The sequence below is a fragment of the Micropterus dolomieu genome, linkage group LG03, assembly GCF_021292245.1.
Source record: "Micropterus dolomieu isolate WLL.071019.BEF.003 ecotype Adirondacks linkage group LG03, ASM2129224v1, whole genome shotgun sequence".
Lineage (NCBI taxonomy): Eukaryota > Metazoa > Chordata > Actinopteri > Centrarchiformes > Centrarchidae > Micropterus > Micropterus dolomieu.
Genome location: NC_060152.1, coordinates 20,064,822 through 20,070,871, shown reverse-complemented (window position 1 = coordinate 20,070,871; position 6,050 = coordinate 20,064,822).

Here is a 6,050-nt window from a genome sequence, read left to right as displayed (position 1 = left end):
CTGCGAGCACGGCTCTTCTTTGTGTTGTGAAGACTTCAGTACCCACCAAGCATTGCATTGCATTGATCTGGGTTGTGAAGGGAGGGGGTGGAGGAGCATTCCGTTATATTACCCAGCTTCCCACAGTGAAAATGAAACACTACAAAGCAGTGGTGTCCACTTTTCTCTTCCTGTACTCATACCTTTGCTTATTAAATGGACACAGTTTCCACATGTATGCCTGAATCAGAGCCTATTGTCATAATTAATCACTATATGACATCTTATAAACCTCACACCCTAAATTACATGTAAAATGGTAACTGCACTACTATTTCAAAAAGATATGTCTTCAGTTATCTGTTGTGTTACATTTTTAATCTAGTTTAGTTGTCTAAAGTGACTCATGTCTTTAACAAAGCATCATCATTAGTTTAACTTTCCTGCCAGAAATCAATCTGGAAAATCTTGTGTCAGAGGCAAAAATCCCGTTTTACAAAACAAAACGACTCTGTTGCAACTATCCATGGCAGCAATTATAAACATTATACTTATTGTTTAGTTTTTTCATTGCAAGTGCAGTTTATGCATTTTTAGGATTATTATTTTGAACAAATATGTTTATTGTCAAAGCTATCATCAGGGGGCCCAATTCACAAATTTGGCGAGTCATAATTAAATTCTTTTTCCAGTGGTGGAAACATTTTGAAAATTTGAGGTACTTGTACTTTACTTCATTTTCAGTTAATATACAGTTAATATCTCCACTACATTTCAGGGGGAAATATTGTACTTTTTACTGCACTAGCCTACATTTATGCAATAAACAAACAATTTATGGCATATTATCATTGGTTAAGACAAGATAAGACTTTTTTTATTGGGGAAAATCAAGCTACTCAGCAGTATATCAACCAGCCTAATTAAAATTTGCCCCAACTTTAATACCTCCAACATTAAAGTTACCAACAGAATGAAAAAACTTAATTTCCCCAAGGAGACAAACAAAGTTATAATGATATTATTATTATTATTATTATTATCATCATTTTATTATTATTATTATAAAATATTAATAATATTATGCTGTTGTTGTTGGTGGTGGCGGGGTGGTAGTAATGCTTTAGCAGTGTTTAAAAGGGAAAATCCTAAAACATAACATATTTTGCAGTTATATTGGGGATTTTTGGACAATATATTTAGTGCAAACATAAATTACTGTTTCCTAAAGCTGAGAATCAGAACAGCATTCATCTCGATCTGCAATCTAACTAAAGTTGTCAAAATAAATGAAGTGGAGTGAAAAGTACCAAATTCCCCTCTGAAATGTAGTGGAGTCTAAGTATAAAGTAGCAGAAAGAAGACCACAAAATTGTACTAAAGCATGCCTACAGTTCGTTACTTTCTGCCACTGAATGACTGTTGAAGGAGCAGCACACACTAAATGGGACATGTGAGAGTGACACAGGATCTGTTCTGGAGTTCATGGTAGCCAGAGGCCATCTAGTGGCCAACTACATTTATAACAAGCTTATCGATTGACAGAGAATTTATCCCCAAAGCAAAATATGCAGTAGGTTACGTGAGTTTTATTTAATCACAAATACCAATGTGTATTTCTCATTGCAATAGGAGGAGATTATTTTTAGGACTAAATAATATGCTAAGAATGAATTAGACTGAAAACTGGATAATTTATTTGCAAATACCACAACACTGTGCTGTTAAATTGTGGCCTACTTCCTGTTTTATCTGGCTGTAAGTGGTGTGTGATGATGTGTTCCCTGTTATGTACAGTGCTGTAAAAATAGAACAGTAAAGTTTAACTGAGTTTTTTAACTGAGATTCTTTGTGAGCTTTATATGTAACACATTTCAACGGAGGATGCATGCAGGTTTATTTACACTGCTGCCTTCCTGGTTCAATAGTTTATCTGATAACCATAAATGCCTAACGTCTGAGATAAGAAACATTAGCAGATAAGCTGTTGGCACTTGTCATGAAACCATTTATCAGGGACTTATTAGACTGTTAAAGGTTTTTATTCAGTTTCATTCTGAAGACAACACAAAAACCTTTATTATGACAAGTTACCATATCCTAGGTAAAGGGGTGAAACAAACCATACTATAACAGGGACAATCTGAAGAGATTAAATGTATTCTTCCTTCTATGTGCTGTATATCTTTGTTTCTAATAACTCCTTATTGTATTCCTGTTAGATAGTATGGCATTTAAAAAAAAAAATTCGTTTCAATTCAAATGATTTCAGATCACTTGAAATAGAAGCAACAAAAAAACAAAGAATTCCCAGCTATCAAATAAAATACACGACACACACAATACAGTGCTAATTAATAATGCACATATGTAAAAAAAAAAAACAAAAAAAAAAAACAAGGGTGGATATTTCATGTCACTGTTGGTGGGGACAATAAAAACATCTCCCAGCTGTAGACTTTTAGAAACAAAGTCACTGAAGGTAGGTAGAGACCAAACCACTGTGAGGCATATGATGTGGAAGAACATAATCTTTCAAAACTTTAAAACTCAATACACTCATAATAAAGAACAAGAGCTGTTAACTGTGTACCAAATATATTGATTAGAGCTGACAGACAACTGTGGTTATATGTAATTGTTTTGAACAAAATTATTCCTAGGGACAATTCAGGAGTCTCTGGATATTGGAAGGGACATGTCCAAATATCCCTGCTAAATTCTATGCCCTTGTGTTACATGTGGTGTGGGGACAGAGAGGACCCAAATGCAACGTTCGGAGGGAAGGAGGTTTATTGAGGGAAAAAGGGGTAGAGGGACTGGAGTGGAGGGAGAGGTGGATGCCGGGGAAACACAGGCACGGGGAACCGAGACTGGGACCAGGGAGCCGGGGAACACTGGGTCCGAGGAAGCGAGGGAGAACAGGGAGGACGCCGTGGGGGAAGTCCGAGGAGGAGAGGACCGGTGGATGAGCCCAGCCGACTGAACGGAGGACGAGGGTGAGTGTACCTGGGAGGGAAACAGACAGAGAGACAGGGTTACAGATAACGGAGACAAAGCACAGGGAAAATGTGAGGAAACAAGAAACATCAAGCAAGAGTGGTGTGGAGAACCGGGGTTGAAATACAGGCAGGGATGAGGTTGACTACTGGCAGGTGTGGCAGGCTGACGAGGTGGCTGATGAGGTGCAGGTGCGGGTCGTTGGCTGGGCTCAGGAGCAGAGGGAGAGAGAGCACACAGGGGAGAAACCACAGGGAGGCAGGCAGGGAACAGAAAACCAAGGAAAAAGCAGAATAACTGATAAAAACCCCAGGACACTCACCATCAGCCGGGCTGCCACCACAACACCCTTTAATATGTATCTGCAATAAATAAGCCTATTCACAGTAAAATGACTAAGAAATGCTCAATTTTTAGGTTCAGATGAGGACAATGTTTTACAATGGGAAGATCTTTCTCGTGTTGTTTATCAAAGGTCATTAATCAACTAATGTTAAGTCTGGCTGCCATTTCTGAGTGCAACTGGTGTTAACCATAAATAAATGAAGAACTTTCCTTGGAGTTGCCCCACAGAGCTGACAAGGGTATGACGGAAATGATTCATGAGCCATCCTCAAGGGAGTGAGGGTCTAAACAAAACATTAAGGTACCACACAGTGCTCCACATTATGGATTGTTCCTGCATGGGTTCGGATGTTGACATGAAGGGGACAGGCAGCTGCCTCAGTCTAAAGAAACATGACTGTGTGGCCTGGTGGTAAAGAATCATTGCAATGCACAGCAGAGGGTAAAACACACACTTGTTCTGCTGTAATTATGTTTTTGACTTCAGGATCCGCTTGTCTTTGCATTATACAGTACAGTCTTTGTTGCAAAACCCCCCCCCCCCCCCCCATTGTAAATCCCCAGCAACAGTTGTGTTTTTGTGTGTATGTATATACAGTGTGTGTGTGTGTGTGTGCGCGCGTGTGGTTGAGACACTGGGCTGTTGCTTCACTGTGCACTCTTGGGCAACAGATGTGGGTTATTTGACCACTGGCTGCATCGGGATTGTTTAGGAAGTTTCTCATTGGCTGAGTTGCTGATGAATGGGTACTTATGAAGCCGTATGGATGACTAATAGGTTGCACTCCTTTATTATAACAAACACTCACAGATGCTGAAGAGCGCAGCGAATCATGATGAACAAGAGGAGGGAAAGTGCTTCTTACAGCCACTGTGTTTATAATTTTAAAGCAATTACTTTTTAACATGTGAGCATAATTTTCTTGATTTATTGCTGAACTCTTTCACTCAGCTGAAAACATGAATGATACCGAGGGCTATTCTAAGAGTGGGAACATGCTGTTACTAATCATCATCAATGCCAGTTGGCTGTGACCCAAAAAAAAGGCCTTTTGTGTAAATCAGAACACAGTGCACTGAAGCATTTAAGGAATGTTTACTGAGTGTGTTGAATCAGTATGGATTGTATCTAATGTGATGTGGCCATTTGAAGCTAAATAAACCACATGGGTCAGTGCATGTACAGTATATGAGTCATTTGGAGGACTTGGTGCTATTCGACTGGATCAAGCTCACAATGTTACATTAGAGTATGCATACTAAAACATAAGAGCATTACTCTGCCAACCTCCGCTGGGGTTTTGGGGAACAGATGCCAATTAGACCACTGAGATGTCCCCTCAATGAAAAATAATCACATTCTTGAAAAGTTACCAGATGTGCTGATCCTGCACCTGCCGCTAATGTCAGGTGTTTCCCATGCATGAACTCTACAATGTATACAAATCTATCAGTTACATAACTGACATTTGGAGTACTGCCAGGTCAACCCTCTAAGTGTTATAATATTGTGTTGTAATAATAGGAACTATGTGACTGATACTGGTAGAAGAGAACTGAGAACCAAACCTACAGTGGAAGATTTGCCCTACACCTCAGACATGTTATCTATTACATTTGAATTGACTTAATATTTAGTGAAGAATGTACAGAAGTTAAAAACATCCTTTATGTCATGATAAGATTAAGGTAGCAGACAGACAGGATGTCATCTGTAAAAAAAAAAAAAAAAAAAGGGTTTTGAATGTCGGCTTATGTCACTGCTTAAAGTCACAGCGTGCGGAGAGAAAAACAGCTGATATAGTACCGTTTTGTGTTAATTAGACAAACAGAATTTGCAGAAAAATGCACCCTGGGGGATAACAGGTTACCGATTAAAACAAGTTGAATCAATGTTTTTGTTTAGCTTTTGTAACAGCTCTTATAAGAATCTAAATGATGCAAAGCAAACCAATTTGTGTTCATCCTAAGCAACTAGTAGCTAATAAAACTATAGATGTACAAAGGACACTATGGGAACGAGATACCCACTATGCCACGCCGAAAGCCTCCACCTGCCCCAGCGTGCAGTAACCCGTAGGCACGGCTAAGAGGAGAGCGCTCGGGTGCCGGGCGCAGGAGGAAGGTACACACTGTAAAACCGGATGAATGTGTGCGGAGTGGCCCAGCCAGCTGCCTCACACACATCCTGAAGAGAAGCCCCTGAGAGGAGGGCCCTAGAGGCCGCCATGCCTCTAGTAGAGTGGGCCCTCATGGCCATAGGTGAAGGCAAACCGCGCACCTGATAGGCCAGGGAAATAGCCTGAACTATCCAGTTGCTGATAGTGTGTTTAGAAGCGGGGAGCCCAGCCTTGGGGGACCCAAAACACACCAGCATCTGGTCTGCTTTCCTCCACCGGGAGGACCTCAGAGTGTAAATACTCAATGCTCTGACAGGACAGAGCAGATGAAGTCTCCCGTCCTCCGCCATCACATGAGGTAGGGGATGAAACGCCTGCAGCACCGTAGACCCTGTCATACTGGACGGCACCTTGGGGATGTAGCCCGGACAGGGGTGCAGGACAGCCTTGACCTTCCCCGGGGCAAACTCCAGGCGTTGAGTAGTGTATTGAAACAACGTTGTGGATTTGTCCATTTTATTTAATAAATTTGGAGCTGTTAAAGATCAACTTCAACAGACTGCTGGGGAGACCCCCAACGGAAGGGGGGGGGGGCGGGGGGGGGGG